Source organism: Artibeus jamaicensis, unplaced genomic scaffold (genome assembly GCF_021234435.1).
Source record: "Artibeus jamaicensis isolate MK-2021 breed Jamaican fruit bat unplaced genomic scaffold, CSHL_Jam_final contig_484, whole genome shotgun sequence".
NCBI classification, from domain to species: Eukaryota; Metazoa; Chordata; class Mammalia; order Chiroptera; family Phyllostomidae; genus Artibeus; species Artibeus jamaicensis.
Window position 1 is genome coordinate 12,030,546 of NW_026521859.1, and position 19,230 is coordinate 12,049,775.

At 48.3% G+C, this 19,230-nt stretch overlaps 1 protein-coding gene across 11 annotated transcripts in view; it reads left to right on the forward strand.

Annotated features, from left to right (window-relative positions):
• The first annotated feature begins 7,026 nt into the window (after window positions 1-7,026).
• TRERF1 (transcriptional regulating factor 1) overlaps window positions 7,027-19,230 on the forward strand; it is a 202,754-nt gene continuing 190,550 nt past the window's right edge. For 5 of the 11 annotated variants that reach the window (XM_037154732.2, XM_037154785.2, XM_037154792.2 and 2 more), the window contains exons 1-2: window positions 7,360-7,559; window positions 7,985-8,066. The gene's annotated coding sequence lies outside the window, so the exon portion shown is untranslated. The other 6 variants (XM_037154766.2, XM_037154779.2, XM_037154756.2 and 3 more) reach the window with 5 other exon arrangements.

Below are 19,230 nucleotides of genomic sequence, written 5' to 3' on the forward strand. Positions count from 1 at the left end.
GCTTACCGAACATGCTCCTCAGTTACCCGGTGAGTGTGCCGCCTATTTCCTGCCAGGATCCTTCCTGAGGTTCCATTAGGGGAGGGGCGTCACACTCTTTTTCACTGGGGGCCACATCAGCCTGACATTTGCCTTCCAAAGGCCCAGTGTAATTTCAGCTCCTTAACAGTTAAGGAGTAGTTACACTTATACAGTCCTAAAATTATTTGGAGCCTTTGAAGGCAACTGTGAGGCTGATGTAGCCTCTGTGAAAATGAGTTTGACACCTCTGCAGTAGGGGCTCTAGAAAAGTACTTGTCTACACTTACATTTAAACGTTGTGCAGTGGAAAATTATGAAAAGATTTGCATCTGCAGTAGAAAATTCACTTAATTTCTCTCTTCCTCACCCGCACAGCTGACAAAGCCACTCATTTGGGAGCCACTCTGGGCTGCCACAGCCCTGGAGCACCAGCTACCATGTATTCATCCCACAGCTGGAGAAGTGCGTGAGCTCCAGGCATAACTTCTGGGCAGGTGCAGGAAGTTTTAGCAGTGATTCCAACCAGTTAGTTGCTTTTCATTTTTTGTATTGGCTACAGGATCTACTACATATTCTAGCTTTTTTGTGTCCTGGAAATATGACTTTAACTGAGCACCTTCTCATAGCCTGGAACCTATTTTCTCTCTCTCTCCGGCTAGACACTTGCCTGAGATAGCGATCGCTTAGGATTACTAAACAAACACCAGTTAGACCTCTTGTCTTGAGTAAGGCCTGCTCTCTCAACGCTCCCTTAACAGACTTAAGAGTTGAGGTGACTACCCGGAATGATGCTTATTGGTTTTAAAAGGGGAGTCCTATAAGCCCTTCTGTGCCATTGTGTTTTACTTGCATTGCTTTGGTTGTAACTGATTCAAGGATAGCAAAGAAACTAGAGTTTGAGAAACACCCCGCAACCACATTGTTTCATCGCCTGAACTTGCAGTAGACTCATGTGCTCTGGGTCGCAGAGCCTTCAACAACTGCCTTACGTACATCACTATTCATTTTGGAAACACACACTTGATTTCTTCCATCCTCATGGTCTCTGTTGCCTCTCAGTGCCTTCATCCTGTAGCCTTGGAGGAAGCAAAAAGCACAGGTGGTGTTTTCGTTCCCAATTCCAAGTCTTCAGCTTTGAAAGATCTCTCTTGAAGAGCCACCTTTAATATAAAGGGAAGTATTATACAGAAGTGTTCATTTCTTTGAAGAGTTTCCAAATACACTGTCTTATCTTTTCTCTGAAACACAAATTTTCTCTCCAAGAGGGCAAACTTTCATTTCAAATCAGGGTCATACATAAAAATAATTCCCGCTCTTTAAATCCAGATTATAGAACGATTACTCCTAGAATGATACACGAATGCTCCCTGGGCCTAAAATTTTATGTGGTTATGAATTGGCTACATTTTCATTTCCATTTGGCTCTGACCTGTTCTTGAGATAGGCAAATAACCAGTGTGGCCTCAGGAACAATCCTTCTCTTGTGAAAGCCAACAGCATTTCTTAGACTTCCAGTCTGAAGAGCTGGAAGGGACCGCAGTGGTCTTGCACCCGAATGACAAACGAGGGATCTCAGAGCTACAGTTCTGGACTGGGTGACAGAACCAGTGAGCAGAGTTGAGAATTTTGCTGAGTGCACCTGATCCCCAAGCCGTGCAATTTTGAAGTGACCGTGGAGATGTACATTTTCGGGGACAATGTGCCCCTCAATTTTACGTTGCCTGTTTCTGTCACCCAGTACTCCTGCCACTTGCCCTCCCGTACATTGTCCTCTGTGTGGTTGTAGGAGTCTGCAACAACCAGCTGTCCACCTTGCTCTCTGCAGTGTTCAGTGCCCTCCACGGCCACCCCACCCCCCCGCTTCCCTGCCCGCTGCAGGTGCCGCTCGCAGTGTCTCCCATTTAACGAATTTGCCGTTTTTGCATGCCTACTGATAAGCCAGCAAGTTTACTTAAAAATTTCATAACTATAACAATGTACAATAATTAAATAAACTTGATAGTTAAAATTGTTAATGCTTTAGAATAGTTATTTTATTTTTAAATTATTTCAAATTTATTTGAAACATTTCAAGCATTCAATAGAAGTAGGGAGAACAGTACAATGAACAGCTTCTACAATTAGCCATACTTTGCTAACCTTGTTTTATTTATGTCATGGTTTTCTTGGGAGGGGGCTGAAGTATTTGACGAATAAATCCTAGACATTCTTTCACCTCAGCTTTCTCCTTATGTATCTCTAACAGATAAGAACTGAAGAGAAAAACATAATCCCAATGCTGTTGCCACACCTAATAAAATTAATTTCTTTTTAAAAAAGCTTTTATTTATTTATTTTTAGAGAGAGGGAAAGAAGGAAGAAAGAGATATGTGAGTGAAACATCAATTACATGCACCCAGCTGGGGACCTGGCCCACAACTAGGGCATGTGCTGTGATGGGGAACTGAACCGGCGACCTTTCAGTTCTCAGGCCGGCACTCAGTCCTCTGAGCCACACCAGCTAAGGCAAAAATAATTTTAAAAAACTTTTTTATACTCACCTAGGGACATTTTTCCTTCATCGCTTTGAGAAAGACAGAGAAATACTGATGTGAGAGAGAAGCATCTATTGGTTGCCTCTCCCACGCCCCATGAGCAGGGACTGAACCCACAGCCTAGGTATGTGCGCTGACAGGGAATTGAACTTGCAAGCTTTCGGTGTACGAGATGATGCTCCAACCCACCAAGCCACACTGGCCAGGCAAAAATTAATCATTTAAAAAAGATAATTTTTTAACATGTATATCAAGTCTACATTTATTCCCCAATGTCTTTTAGCACTGGTTTATTTGAACCAGAGCCATGCAATATCTAAACATTACATTTGGTTTACTAGGCATTTTAAAAATCTTTATTTACATGCACTTGACCTTTACATCAAGCCAATGAAAAATGTAGGGTCCCGGTTAACAGGTGGGCGAATTGGAATTTAGAGAGGTTAAGAAATTTCCCCAAGGTCTCCTTGCTGGTCAGGGCCAGGCCCAGAATTTGAATTCAGATCTGTCCAAGTTTAAAGACTCCATTTTACTCCTTCCTTTCAGGTTCCCAGAAATTTTCCTGTGTTGCAGAGGCAAGAGGGCTAATGGTTAAGACAGAGGGTTTGGGTTCAGGTTGGCCTGGATTGAAATTGGAGCAAGTTACATAATCTGTCTGATAGTGTACTTCTGTCTGCCATCTGTAAAATCAGAATACGGTAATAATGATGGTTTGGGGTTAATTATATAGGATAATGCATATCTAGTATTTACTACAGTGATTTGACACATAGAAAGCACTAGATAAACTTTAGCTTAGGAAACAGTTGTACATCCTTGTTAATACAACCTGTTTAGGATTGAGGCTGAAGGGTTAGGGAAGGGCAGGATTAGGGTGATGATTTTGCGTGGGTTGGAGAAGGAGCCCTGGACATAAAGTGTTAAATAGGCTCCAAGGAGTTCCGGAGGCCTCAGCTGGAACAGTTAAGCATGTCTTCAGAAGGCTAACCCTCCTTGCCCCTACAGAAGGAAAACTGGTGGGCAACAGAGAGGATGGGAGGGAGACTTCTCAATGTTTATTTGAATTTGGAATCATGTGGATGCATTAAACCTACTCCGAAAAATGAACTGCATTAAAAAAACCCTTTTATCATGGGGATAAGTGCTGCAAATGGGAAGGCTACGATTGAATAATGATGATGATGATAACAACAATAATAATTCCCTTATATTTTTGCAGCCCTAGGAGGGTTTTGCTCATACAAGGCAGTACATACTTGCACCAGGACTGGGACTATTTCAGCTTGCTTGGGATTTCAAAGACCCAAGGTAATATTTTAATTTCAGCTATCCTCCTTCTGACACTCATTTTAAGAGTTTACAACCAGTAGTCACAGATTTGGGATTGTTCACCCCTTGGATGGTCTTGAAGCATCTGCATTGTCCAGGGCTGAATCTGTTGGCTAAATAAGGTCTTTACATGGATTGCCTGTGCATTTCCCAGGTTTTTCGGGCCATTTTTGATGCTTAAAGCAGTTAAGACTCTGGAGACCTACTTTTCTAGAGTCCCTGGGAAAGGGCAATAACCCCAGTCACAAACAATCAAGAGCTTGCCTAGACACTGTCCTAAGGTCTTTACATTTTTAACACAAACCTCATAGCACCACAATGTAGGTACCATTATACTGACTTTACAATCAAAGAAACAGAACCAAGTAAGATTAAGTATTTTCCCCAAGGTCAGAGGCTGCACAACTAACCATTATGCAAACTACCTCTCTGTTGGCAGTGGACCAATCATGTAGGGGGTCCTATGAAGGCGACACAAGCATCCTTAATTGTGTAGCGGCTATCACTTGAGTCCCAAATCTCAAATCCTTCCTTCACTGCAGCTTCAGGTTTAGGAGCAGGAAAGACCAGGGTGTGAATTTCTGTCTTGACCTCGGGGCACTTTACTTACTCCCTTGCTACTTCAGGTTCTTCATCTGTGCGAGGGAGGAACTTTAGATTAAAAGCTCTCTCCTGGCATTACGGGTGTGGGTGTGTGCTGGGGGTGGGAGGTGGAGGGGTTGAGGTTTCTGGGCGGCGCGCTGCTCTTTCCAGGTCTCTTGAGGAAACAGGGTGTTTTGAGGTTCCATCCCGGCCGATTCCTTCGCAGGAGGTCAGGCCCCCAAGCAGTGATGGCGCTCCAGCTGGGCTATTCCTCCTTTGCTCGGAAAAGGGCTGCCCCTGAGGCCAGCTCCGACCACAGCGGGGAGGTCTAGGGTGGGTTTTTTTCGCTGAGGGAGTTAGAGATGATTGTATCTTGAGGAAGGCTTCTTGGAGGTAATGACAGTTGAGTCGAGTCCAGAAGGTCCAGCAGGAGTTAGTACAATAAAAAGAGGTGGAGGGAGAAGGGTTAGCGTCCCCTACCCCACCCCCAGCCACAGAACAAAGAAGCACGACCGGCTTACAGTAAAGGAGGAGGAGCTGTGAGAGTGGAGAGGTCTGTAGAAGCGAAATCAAACCGGGGCTTCGGGGCTTGGCTTTATTCTAAGAGCAGTTGGGAGGGGTTTGGAGGAATGTAGTTAGGAGTTTTAGAAAGACTCCCGTAGCCACTCTGGAAGAATGGGTCACAGGGGGCCAGGAGGCTATCGCAGAAAGCTGTTCGGTTTAGAAGATGACCGGCGACTGAGTAAAGGGGGGCGGGGATCCAGCATCTGAGACTTTTTCAGTCCCCGAGACACAGTGCACTGTCCCTCGACTTTCTTTGCTTATGTGGAAGGGCCCCAAAGGGGGCTGGGCGCAGGCCAAACTCTCAATTAGCAAAATAGCCCAGAGCCCTCTCCTCTTTCGAGGACTCTCTGGTCCAGGTGCTCCAGAATTGGTAGGGTTACGCAGAAGAACTCATCACTGCTGAAGATGGAGAACGGTTACCCCTCAAAATACACAAAAACCTCCGCCTCTTTTGGCAGCAGCCTCCTCCGTCCATGACCTCATGCTTTAAGCTCCAATATAGCCTTCCCCTGCCCTGTCCACACCCAGCGCCGAGTGGGGGTAGGGTGGGGGACAGTGGTGAAGGTCTGGGTAGCGGCAGCCTCTTATTTATCCTGCGTGACATTTGGTGGAAAGGGCGCAACGATCTTCTCTTACTGCAAAAAAACATGGTTTAACTTTCTCTAGAGCAAAAAAGACTCGCTGTCGTGTGCCCTCGATGGGATTGATATTCGAACCGTCTCGAGGTGGTCTGTAGAGCCGAACCATCTTTGGTTCACATTTCCTCGGACCATGAAAGACGCCTGGAAATGCTGGGGTCCTGGGCTGGACCAACAGGCGGCCGCGCCTTCGCGGGACCTGAGGGCTGCCCTGTTCCCGCCCTCTTGGCGCTGCAGAGGTTTGAACCCCAGGTTCGCTTTTCAGCCCGCGCCCTGCCCCCTGCTCGCAGCTGCTCTCGGTTTGGGTGCAGCGGTTTCCCCCGCAGAGGAGGAGGAGCAGGCAGCGCGAGGAGCGACTCCGGGTTCGGGTTTCTGCACCAATGCCGAGCAGCCCCGGGCGGCCTCCAGCGGCCGTCCCTCCTCCCCGGCACCACGTTCCATAGTTATGGCGCGCGAGGAGGGGCGAGTGCGTTCTGCGACAGCACCCGCGCCCCCTCCCCTCCGCTGCCCAGCCCGGCCCTTCTCCTAGGCAACCACCCTCCTCGGCCTGCTGCGCCGCAGAGGTGGAGACCCCTCCCCTGAGAGCTGCATTTCCAGAGCCGCCTGCTGCACTGGCTCCCCGCCCCCATCGGGGCGGAGAGATGGAGTCGCGCGCTGCGCGAACCTCCAGCCCCTTCCCCGGAGTCCCGGCCTCTCACCCTGCCCCACAGAGGCCGGGGAGGAGGAGGGTGCAGACCGTCTACCCCCAGCCCACCTAGACTTTGGCATCTTTGCAACCGCTTTAACAAATAAACCCCACACCCAAATCGTTAGATTGCAAAGCGCGTTACAATAACCGGGATGGTTACGCAGGAAGCACTCCTGGTCTGGTCCGGGTTTAAGGCGGCAGCTTCCCGGCCACGCTGCCCTCTCCTGGGCCCCGATTTTCCGGCCACGGCGCAGAGTTTGCCACACCTCTGCTAGCTGACAGGTCCTACTCGGGGCTGCAACTCGGTCCGCGCCCCCCGCCCCATCCTCGTCCAGAGTCTCGCCAGCCTACAAAAGGTGAAACATCACGCACATGCAGAGCAAACAAATAAGGCCGGCAGCGCAACGCCGGGAAGACTGCGAACAATGCGTCGGGCGGCCAGCGCCAGCCAAAGCGAGGGGCCCCGTGGGACACCCGGCGCGGGCGGGGGCAGAGGCGTAGCACCCGCCGGCCGCGGCTCTGGACACCTTACTTCCTGCTTCCCCGCCCGCGGCCAGACCCGGCTCTGCGGAGGGATATCTCTCCCCTCTTCTGTCCCCCTCTCTCCCTCCCCCGCCTTCCCCCCTTTTTTGCTTTTGCTCCCCCCCCCCTCCGCCTTTCTCCTTTAGCAAGAAAATTATTTGACAGTCGATTTGCTGACAGGGGAGGAATTTGCATCCTGGATTAAAAAAAAAAAAGACCGAGAGGAGCTTGGGAACGGTTGCTAGGGGTGGGTAAAGGGTGAAAAAAAGGAGGGGGGCGTCGGGGAGCGGATAAGGAGGGTTAAGGGAGGGGCGAGGATGGGGAGCAATGCAAAAGGTAAGGCCAGGTTACCGCGGCTCGGCCCCGAGTGGGCTGCGGCCGGGGGAGGGGCGAGAGATACATATGTATTTCTGTCTCCTTAGCACACCCCCTTCCCTCTAAGCGATGGCTGAGAGGCGGTGCATGCAGATGGGGAGTAAGTTTCCTGAAGGGGAGGGTGGATGCACGCGCGCGGCCCCGCGCTGCAATTTCCACCGGGGAGGGAGAGTGGCTGGATGCGGAGAGTTTGGAGTTGCTTGTGGCGGAGGGCAGGAAGGGTAGCAGGGCCGGGAAGGGGGCTGGCGGGCACTATATCTGGGAGTAAGTTTCCAGGATCGGGAGAGCCTGCACGCTTGTTCGCTAGTAAGTTTCTGACCGGGGAGGGCGCGTGGGGAGGAGGAGAGGGAGGGGTGCATGTATATAGAAGCGGGGGAGGGGGGAGCAGATTTCCTGCGGGGAGGCTGAATGCATATGGAGAGTAGATTTCCTGAACGGAGGGTGGAGGCTAGACGGACGGAGTAAGTTTCTTGCTAGGGTGGTGGCGGAGGTGGTGGGTTAGTGCTCTGGGAGCCCTGAGCTTCCTACTGGCGTTGGGGGAGCACGCTGTTGGGTGGGGGTGGGGTGGGGGGCGAAGGGCCAGCTTCCCTGCTGGGGAGAGGGGCTTGCATCTGGGGAGTATGTTTCCTGGCGGAGCGATATTTGTTTACAGGCTGATGGCAGTACTGTAAGTGAGTAGCGCTTCAAGGAGGCGGCTGTGATATAAATTAATATTGAAATTACTCCATCAGCTCTGCTTGCCCCTCATCTCACCCCCCAAGCGGAGACTGGTCTTGTTGGATTGCCCATGCACTTGTTGCAGAAACAGCCAAGGTAGGCAAAAACCTTATTAAGTTTCATTTTAAAAAAATTAGTTGGGTGATGCTCCGTGAGAAGTCATGGGGTGGGGGGGAGGGGAAGGGACAAAGTGGGGGGGTGCAAAAAGGAAAAATGTTCCTCCACTTCTTTACTTTCACTATATAACTAGGGCCTTCTCTCTGCTTCCCTTCACTCTTCCCTCTTGGAGCTCCACGGCATCCCAGCAAAGGGGGAGGGGTGTGATGGGCGCTAAAATTGTCAGACCCGGCTTAAAGGGTGGTGGTGGGGCTTGCAATTGAAGGTTGCGATGTTATAAAGCCTTCATTCTTCCAGCCAAGAAACCGCAGGACCCTAGGGATGTGCCTTTTGGGGTTTTTGACATGATGCATATGTGTCTGTATATGCGCCTGTAAGGCTCTTTGGGGGGCTGGGTACCCCCCAGAAGTTAAAGTGGCCACCCAGATGGGAGAGTATGTGAGAGGGTATACCTGTTCCTCCAGTCTCAACTTCAGTTTGGAAGAGTGGGAAGTTGCTGGCGGTCTGAAGAAATAGATATTAGAAAACAACACAAAACCACCCATTCACTGGCTGAGGCCGAGAGCACCTGGCGGGCAGCGTCTGGTCAGCACTGGGTTGGAGCATGTGCGCCTGCCATCCTTAGGTTAAAAGAAAATGACTTCTGGTTCCTCCGTGTGCTTTCGACTGGCCTGCTAGAGTCAGCTTTGTGGAAACTCTTCCCAGACTAGACGCGGCTTTGGCAAGTGAACGTTAAGTGTTGAAGTCGGTTGCTAACATGGCTTGGGCTGCCTTGTGAAGTGTATGGAAGTGATGCTTAGGAATGACGGTCCAGGGGTGGCTGAAGAGTTCTTTAAAAAAATGCCTTCTGAAAGCCTACCGGGTACACTTTTTTAGCAGGCCTTGGAGCAGAGCTTTAAAAAAGGAGTTTCCAGTTGTCCCACTTGGTACCAACCTTCTGCATCATTAGCTGTTTCAAGAAAGCAGTCTGGTCACAGATGATGTGGTTTTGTGCCCACTGGAAGGATAACAAGCAGAAGTACTCCGTGGTTAACTAGTTAACCAGCAGTCTTTGCTTCTCCCTGCCTGTTTTCCTGGTCCTCAGCTTGCTGGTTTCTGCAGATGGGTTGTAAGTTTTGGCTGTCAGGTATCTGGATTATGCTGAGTTTTTTAACTTTGCCAGGATAATTTTAGCACTGGAGGTTTAAACCTAGATGTGTTTTAGTATGGGCAGGGAGTAAACACTAGGCAGTGCGGTTCACTGAAGTTGGTTAAGCTTTCTGCAGTTCTGTAGCCAGGCTCAAATCTAGTAAGGAAAAAATGGGTTTAAAAATATTTCTCTACACATTACTGATCTTTCTTTCCTTCCTGTCATCAGATTTCCAGATTGAGAATTTGATATTTGGTAGCTTGAGAGTTGAGTTAGTTGGGAATTAAATATTATTGCCACTTATCAAATGTTCCTACCTAGACATTGGTTAAACAAATTAGCTATTATTTTTTCCCTGCTTGAAATCTGTGCCTGGTTGTGGTATGTGCTGGGAAGGTAAACAGAATCTGTATGCGTGTTTATCCTAGGATAGTGGGATTATTGACATGCTCACCTCGGAGCCAAGAGCAGTCATTCAGGTTTTTTTTTTTCCTTATATTTATGAGATTTATTTTATTGTCTTGCTTTGGCCATTAATCAAGCCAGCAGCTTTTTTTCTCTTCTGCTGGGATGTTCTTGTGGTAATAAAGGTTTGAAGGCCCATGAATCATAATTCATTCTTTTAAACGTGTTGTGGTGACTGCCAGGGTTTGATTTATAGGAATTGATACTGGGAACGACACACCTCTTTGGGCCCCGCCCTTTTGGGCATGTCCATTTTTGCCAAAGATTTGTGGAGAAGCCAGCCTGACTTCTCAAAAAAGAGCATTTCCCGTCTGCTTTATGGGCATGAGAAGATTAATTTTACAGGTTCCATAGTAAACATGAGTCTTTTCACAGCTTGGTAAGCAGGCTTCCACATCGCAGGCATGTGTTAATATCACATAGCATTTATGTGAGCTTGCTGTGAAAACAGTTGTTCTATGAACTGTGTGGAAAGTGCTCAGTTTTGCTTCCTTTAACCTGCTTGGGCCTGTGGTTTTTGTTGGGGTAGGAGCATTAATTATAAATGAGGGGACTGCTGCTTATATAATAAAATGTGTGGTTACAAAAACAAAGCTTATTTATCATATTCATTTTCTCAACCTTTGATCGTTGGGCTGGTCACAGTAATCAAAAGCATTATTTTGGGGGGGGGAAGTATAAGGATTCTCCATAAAGTTGATTAATCAGAAAGTGTAAACATTGTTTTGCATTCAGTAGTTGGCTCAAATTTACAGTATCTGTAAAGTGACAGAACTTTTCAAGGTGGTTTGATGGTCAAACCAAGGGGAAAATGTCACTGAGAAATGGGGAGGGTACCAGTTTCTAGCATTTATGGGCTCTGGATTTTTTTTTTAAATTAAAAACTCATGGTTTGATCCATGAGTTCCATCCATGTCTGATATCCTGTGACTCGGTCTTGTGGAGAGAGGTCTCCAGAGGTCTCCAGAGGTCTCGACAGTGTCTTCCTGGGCCAACGGCCAAATTGCTTCACAGACTTGGGCAAGTTGATTAACTTCTGTTTTTGTCTTCTTACGGAGAGCGTGGATTGGTACCTTGGCATTCCAAAAAAGGCTTTGAATGACCAGGGAATCTTGACCATCACGGCAAGGAGATACTTATGAAAGCCTGCCATAGTCTTGGGGAAAAAAGTGCATGGTTGAAACCCAATTATATGTGCTAACAGAGAGTGGCCCATAATCCCAGGCACCAGAAATAATTTCAGTTCATCTCGGAGTTTCCTCCGCAGCCAGCTGGTTTACCTGTCTAATTATGCTTGGTCAAGTCTAAGGTTCATTGAGCAGTACCAGAAAGCCTAGTGGGGCTTTACCTATTTTCTCTGAAAAAAAAAAAAAAATCACACGTGGGTAATTGGAATTTACTTGTATATTTGCCATTGTGTTAATGGTAATGATATTGTATTATCGTTGTCTCTAGGACATTCCGTATTTCACTGTGGGCATTTTTGGGGAAAAAGCTCTTGGTGTTTGTACTGACTTTGAACCGTGACATGTAAAGTAAGGACCCAGACAAGTGGCCCAGACCCCACGCAGGATAAACCTGTGTTGATTGTCCTGCTCTAAGAGCAGTTGGATTCAGCTCATTTTATTTCTGACTTCATAAAACTGTATAATTTAGGGAAGAGAGAGGATTAGGATCTTGCAGATCAGTAGTTATATTTCTGAATTTGCATGTTTAAGGCGAACCAATAAAATAAAGGGGAAATTAAACAGTTGCTTTCTCTTGTGGGGAGAGGGTGAGGAGAGCCGCTGGCTCTTGTTCTGGGAAGGCTTTTCAATGCGGGTGCCGTGGCTTTTTGAGGAGTAATGTCGGCTCCATAGCATGAATTTGATTCCAGGGCTCTCTTAATCTTTTTTTTCCCCTGGGTTAAATAAAATACACAGGAAAAGCCCTGTGATATTTTATAAGAATTTTCAAGTTCTCTGGGCATCTGTTTATAGGGTCTGCTGGTTAATTTGGGTTTACTGAAGAAGTGGATGGGTTTTGCCTTTTCCTCGTGGAAGACAACAAGCTGAGAACGGGCGGGATGTGCTGAGCTATTGGGCCTTTGGTTTGGCAGTATTAACACTTTTTTTTTAATGGGGGGGGGGAAACTTGTGTGCCTAAATGGCAGTGATAACTCTAACCTCATAGCTGCTAACAGTTACTTTCATGCTGTGACTGGCCCTGGTTTATTCACTTGTGCATTCAGCAGCTGCTTGTCGGTCACCCCCTGTTTGCTAGGCACTGAGGTTGGGCCCTGGGAATATGTTGATAATTCAAACAGACATAATCTCCCTCTTCCTATCCCCCACCCAGACCTAGTTTACAGTCCAGAGGGGAGGTTGACACGTAAAGAAATATATGTTGCAAATTGCGATAAGTGCTCTGATGAAATCCTAGGGAGCAGTGACCTGGACTGACTTAGCTAAATCGGCCTAGAGAATCCTGTCTGGGCTTGGGGCAGGGGAGACAGAGGGCACCAGGCAGAGGAGAGTCGTGATGGAAGCACTTTGGCTTTGGGGGCACCTGAAAAGAGGCAAAGGTGGAGAACAGGGAGGGAGAGGGCACAGGAGATGGTTGATCATGTGGGACTCTGGGGGCCTTGAAAAGGTTTGGGTTTCATTTGAAGTGTAGTGGGAAACCATTGAAACTTGCAGTGAGAAGTGACAGCCTCTAATGTATTAATGGTGGAGAGGGGCAGGTGGAACTGGGGAGCACAGTAATGTGGCAGTGGAACTGGCCAGGTGAGGAGGTGACAGAAGGTGAATGGAGAGAAGCAGGTAGGTGTGAGACCAGCGTTAGAGGTAGAAAGGGTCGGGCTTGGTGATGGATTGGTGGGGGGGTAGGGAGGGGGACTCTAAGATAACAGGTTTCTGGCTTGAGAAGTTGAGTAGGTGCGTAGTGCTCTCTGCTGAGATGGGAGGAGGGAGGGCAGAGGGAGCAGGATTACAGTCACACTTTCAGTTTGGGCTCCTTTGAATTTGGGGTGCCTGTTCGACTCAACCTGGAGATGTTAGGCAAGCAGTCTGATGTAGCATCTGGCATTCGGTGCCAGAGGACTGGTGAGCAATGGATGAAAATGTATGTGGGAATGGTTGGCCAGGGGGTGGCATTTCAATCCAGGAGACTGGAAGGCATGTCCTAAGGAGCCTGGAGGGAAAAGGCAGTGTGTATGTGGGTGCGTGTGATGAGGCCAGGAAAATCACCAATGGATTTGGCAAAATTGAAGCCACTGGCAACTTGGGAAGAAACTGTCTCAGCGGAGCAATCAATGGATGGGGTAGGAGCAGGACTGGAGGGTGTTGGCGGGGGAACAGGACGTAAGGAACCGGTAGTAGCATATGTAGACAGCTTTTGGGCAAAGCCTGGCCGAGAAGGGGGGCTGAGGAATGGAACAGGAGCTGGAAGGACATGTAAAGGGGAGGGTTTGGGAGGAGCTGTGGGTATATCTGTGTGCTGGTGCGAAAGGTCAGTGGAGAGGGAGTGGTTGACAAGAGCGGTGTTGGGCTGCCTGCGTAAAAGCTCTAGAGGTCTGTGGGGGAAGAACTGGCCTTCCCGGAGGAAGGACACGTCTTCCTTGTGTCCAGAGTGCAGGTGCAGGTGAGGGGAAGGTGAGGGAGCCAGGCCTGGGCTCTGAGGTGCTCTGCCTCTGTAGGCTGAGGCCACACACCCTCCTTGGGAAGCACTTTGGACTCAGTATTTGACTCCAACTGGAGCCTGCAAGGGTTAAGACTGCATCAGAAAATTGTACTGCATTTTTTTGAACATTTGACTGCATTACTGAGCAGTACAGAGGAAAGAGCAGATTCTTTTGCTTGGGAAGGAGTCGTCAGATAAAGTCATTTGGGCTTTACATTAGATTTATTTGAAAACTATGATTGGAAAAAGACATCTGTGATTTTCAACCTTGTTCAAAAGTTGGTGGGCACTGTGTCATATGTTTGGAACAAGAACCTCAAAAAAAAAAAGAAGAAGAAGAAGGCAAAGATCTGCCTCTCCTTCGGGCTGCCCTTCACAAAAAGGTGCTGTGGACTGCCAGCCTGCATGGCCAGCCTTGGGGTTTGCATGGGAGGTGGGTGGGTGAGGAGAGAGACAGAAAACCTGGGTTGCGGTCCAGCTCTGTCTTTGGCTCTGGACAGGTCAGCCTCTGAGCCTGTCTTCACATGTGCAAAAAGAGGGTGAAGCCATCTGTTGCCTCTCCTCTCAGGCTTGTGAGGATGGAATCAGATAATGCACGAAAAGTGCTTTGTAAACTGTAAAGGCGGCAGCCAGGTGAATTGATCTTCAGCCAGATCTTATTTTCAGATATAAAAACCTGACAACCAGTGAAACACTTCCCTTAATTTTCCAAAGCTTCTACTAAAAACTGTTCACCGTGTCCATTCCCACTGATGTGCACTCCTTGAAGCCACTTGGGGTTTCCAAGTCCTCTGTGATCCCTTTGGGGAGACTGGTCTTCCTGTTGGAAGGCAGGCATCAGAATGCTGGCTGTGAAATGCTAGGTAGTTGAGGTTCAAGCTCTGATTCCATATTTAGGATTTGAGAACGGTCTACCCAAAGGGCCAAAGTAACTTGATTTGTGAAGTGGGTACAGGAGAACCTTGAACCTACCCAAGATTTGTTGTCAAATCCTGCCCCCCCCCCCCAACTCCCCAGTCATCTTAACAGTCTTCGTTTGCATTTAGCATTTGTTTTGCAAATGAAGACTTGTGTAGAATGGAGTCTATTGAGAGACAGTTCTTTAGCCCTTGGTCTTACTGTGTGTGCTGGCAAGTCATTTCCAGTTTTAAAAAATATCCCATGATTTTCACTAATCGGACCCTGGCATCTGCTGAGTGGAGTGAGGCTCTTTTTCTTTCTTTCTACATTAATTTTTAGGATTAAAAAAAATCTTTAAACATACATTAAAAAGCAGGCAGAACGGTATAACGAACCCCCTTGTACCCCTTGCCTAGATTAATTAAGCGGTTAGTCAGATTTTGCACACCTGTGGATAATGAGGCTTCTTGTATTTGTGGAATAAATACAAGTCGTCAGTTTGAGAGATCGGTGGAACTGATACCAACCTGGTTTCATAGAGAGGGGAAAATAATCAACGAAAAATCAGAGAGGGAGGAAATGGAGGCCGTCATTAAAATAACTAGTGTTTACCTAGCATTTTTTTGGTCCAAAGCCTCTTTGGCTTGTCCTGTTTTATTTGTGTCTTGCAACAACCATAGGAGGTTGGTATTCTCATTTTACAGCTGGGGAAAATGAGGCTCCAGACGTAAAATCGAAGAAAAATACTAATGAGTTATTAACCTGGAGTCACATGACTAGCCAGCACTCAAAGCTCCAGTTTAATGCCAGAATCTGAATGGTCTGCACATTTTGTCGCCCTTTCAAATGGATAATACTGCACAGTATTAGATAAGAACGTGAATGCAAAAGATCATGGAAACCAAGACATGCATCCGGGAATTTCAGGCTTATAATTCCAGTGACCTTAGTTGGAAATACTCAGATGATTTAAGCATGTTTGGGGCATTACATTTGTAAAAACTTGAGTCGTCTGGCTCATTCTGGAGCACACAGCTTTAAGCCTGACTCATAATTAAAGCCAAAACCTGACTTTAACAAATCACAGGGCTGTTCTCCATCAGCCTCCTGCTCTCAACCCCGTCCCTCTGCGGGGCCCCTCGGTGTGGTGGAACCAGGGTAATCTGTGGGCATTTCTGGATAGTGTGGTCCTTCGTGTGCGGACTCAGGCTTGGACAGAACTGGGCTTGGGCATTTGGCTACCTCGGAAAGCTGCCCGAGGGTCCCGGGGGTCTTTGTCAAAACAAAGGCTGCTCTGGGCGCCTCTCCTCATCATTGGGAGATTGCCTGCAACCTAACATCATTGAAAGCTGTTTTAAAAGGAAGAGGGAGAGAAAGATGGATTTGGTGCCAGGGAGTTTTAATTCCCTCTGTTGTCATCACAATGGGAGCTACCAAGCTCCCTTAAAATTTAACTGAAGGATCCTAGGAATTGAGGCCGGTGGTCAAGTACTGGGACTTGTTCACTTCCCTTTTTTAATTGGGCGAACACGTACTAGCCAAGGGGTTTTCACGGGGAGCCACGGTAGGTAGGACGTTGAGGGGCCTCTTGAAGCATCTGAGCTGCTTTAGAAACCAGTGTGGAATTCAAACAGTCTCCCGCGCCCACACTCATCCCCGAAGTCCTTCTTGAATGCGCTGTGTGCCTGGCTGTGGGTCGGGACTGGGGTGGGCTGCAGGGGTGCAGCTGGGCTCCTGCAGCCCACGGTGCTGTTGTCGGAGTTAGCACTGGGCGTGTCTTCCACCCCTTCCAGACTGCCCTGGGGAGAGCAGAACTGGATCATTCATTCTGTGCCCCCAGTCCCCAGAACAAGCCTGGCAGTAGTTAGTACAGTGTAGATGCTTACTTATTTAAGAATCAGCTGTTGTTTGTTTTTGTTTTGCCTTTGGTTTTCTCTCTACCGGGTCTTGTCGGAGGAGAAATCCAGGCCTCTCCGCCACCAGAGTCAGTTCCTGCAGCCGCTGAAGGAGACCAGACGAGAGAAATGTTTCCTTCCTTCTTGCTTTCTTGGCCTCGCTGCCTTTAGCTGGGTTGGTTTAACTGAGCTCTCAAATGCAAATGCAGCCCCATCCCCCATCCCTTTTAATAAGTGACATTTTGTTAAATCAGTTATTCAAGACCTTATCTATATTTCTGTCTGTGCTGGCTTAGTCAAAATAGGAAAGAGAGTGAATATTAGATTTCTTCGCCCGCCCCCTCCTGCCTCCCCTTTGAGCAACTCTACATAAGATTTCTGATAGGGGAGGGGTGCTGTGTCCTTGAAGAAGTAAATGCTGCGTGCAGAAAAAATGTGGAGGGCTTTGACTTGTAGCGAATGCTGTTTTTCAGCAGCTGTGATTTTTCCATTTTTCTTTTTCTTTCTGTTTTGATTAGTGGAACTCATTGTGCTCCAGGGTTGGGAATTGCGTTGGGGGAGGGCGCGGGGAGAACAGCTTTTACTGGGAGAGCTCGAGTTGGGGAGGAGGAAGGGGAGAAGGGATTTATTGAAAATATATGTCTACTTCTGCTATGATAAAGCGGAGGGCATGTAAAAATGCAAGGGGGAAATCATTATTGTGGTAATGTAGGCAGAGCACCGCTTTCTCATTAACGGAGCTTAGCCCACGTGGAGGAGGCGGCTGCCTGGCCGCTTTGAGAGTTGGGGTATTCAATAATGGCAGAAACTCAGGGGATTGTCTCCATCCCCCCTGCTCACCCCCTCCAGCTGCCTCCTCCTTTCTTTCTCCCATCAGTTTGTAGCCTTTTCATAGCTGCTTGTTGGATTTTTATGGACTCCTTCCTCACCCCTTGCCACCCCACAATGCTGGAAGGACTGTTTAATTTTTAAAGTTAGAAGGAAAGAAAATAAATTTTCTCCTGGGAGCTCGAGAAGAATTTTGGCAACACAGGGTGAGTCAGAGATTGGATTATATACCCTGCATCCAGAGAGCACCAAGAAGCGGCTATTTAGGGGCTCAGGAATTTGCATATGCTATACGGGTATCCAAATGAGGGTTTCACATCTCTTACTACTGTTTACAGAGAGCTTGTTGGGTGCCTGGCCCTGTGCAGATGTGTCAGTCATTCAGCCTCCCGACAATTGTTAAGAGGCAGATGTGATGCCCACTTTGCACTGGAGAAAACTGGCTCAGGGCATTTCAGCAGCCAGCTGAAGAACATGCAGGTGCTGAGCTGCGGAGCTGGTCCCCAGACCCAGGACTAACTCTACAGGCTGGCTCCTGATCATGAGCCTACGCTGCCTTTAAAAACTGGCTAGTTACCTCTGCTGTTCACGCCTCTAGATTCTAGGAACCTGAGGAAAACAGAGCAACTAACTGCAAGGCCTGCTGGGGATAGTTATAGGCAGAGTGCTCGGGGTGTTCATGGGGACTCATCCTGAGCTGTTGTTCTAAGGAAGGTCAAGGTTAGGGACTTGCACCTTTGTTAGAAGAGGTGAGTGTCCCGCCCCCATCTCCCCCCAAGTCAGGCTCCTCTGACAAGTTGTTCATCAAGCATTTATTGAGTGCCTCCCATGTGCCAAGATTGTTCAGTGGCTGGAAATACCAGGACAGATAAGACACAGAACTCAGAGGCTAGTGGAAGATGGTTATGAGAACATAGAAATATGATACATGGTGATGTCTGCCTAGAAAAAGACATTTCAGAAGCAGTAAGGGCAAGAGGCTGTGTAGAGCAGCCAGGGGGGTCCTCGCAGTGAGGCCTTCATGGAGAGGTGGGACCCGGTGGCCTTGTGCCGGTACAGGGGAGGCTTGCCAGGTAGACGTGGGGAGGGAGCAGTGGATGGCACGGCGAGTCCAGGAAGCCACGTGCAGCCTGGCCTGACCGAAATGTCACTTTGAAGCTTACCTGTTTAACTTCATTTCCTATCACCTTTGGTTTAATGCTCTAGAACTGTGCTGTCCACTATGGGAGCCGTTAGCTATGCATGGCTATTTAAGTGGAAATTAATTAGAAATTAAATAGCATGGGCAGTTAAGCTCCCCAGTTGCACTCACCACATGTCAAGTGCTCAGTAGCCACATGTGGCTAGTGACTACCCTGTTGTAAAGCACATAAAACATTTCCACTTGTGCAGAAAGTACTGTTAGCTCGTGCTGCCAACAGACTTTGCTCCCGGGGGAGGGGGGACTGGGATGGGAGTAAAAGGCAGAAAACTATACTTAAACAACAATTAAAAAACCAAAAAACAAAAAAACCCACCCAGCCCTGGCTGGTGTAGGTCAGTAGATTGAGCACAGGCCTGCGAACCAAAGAATTGCGGTTCAATTCACAGTCAGGGCACATGCCTGGGTTGCAGGCCAGTTCCCAGCAGGGGACGCACAAGAGGCAACCATACATTGATATTTCTCTCTCTCTCCTTCTCTTCCCCTCTAAAGATAAAACAAACAAACAAACAAAAAACCCCTTTGCTCCTAGGTTTCTTCTGCATGGAGTGTTTCCTCCTTTGCCCCTCACCTGGCTTGCTTCCCCTTCCCCCAGAGCCTTGCCCTAACACCCCAGCCTGGGCTTCCTTCCCACTGTCCATCTGCATTGCAACAGTCCCTGTCTGCATCTGTCTCCCCAACAGGACTTTTAGCTTCTTAAGGGTATAAGTAAGGTCTTGTTCATCCCTGTGCTGTGTCCTCTTTATCACTGTGTCCCCGGTACCCAGCTGGGGCTTGGCACATGGGAAGTTCTCAGTGACAGTTACAGGTGATGGGGCTGGAGAGGTAAGCAGGGGTTGGGCAGGGAGGACCTGGTGCCGCGTTATGGAGCTTGGTCTTGACCCTGCAGGCAGTGGGAGTCGCTGAAGGGTTTTAGTGAGGAAGGGTGTGTGGGGGAATGGGGTCAAGTCAGGTTTATATATTGGCAAGATTACTTCTAGAGGTGTGGAGGGCAGGCTAGAGGGGCTGAGCTTGTAGGTCAGGTTAGGAAAGTGCAAGCAACACAGGGGAAAGAGGGTCTGGATG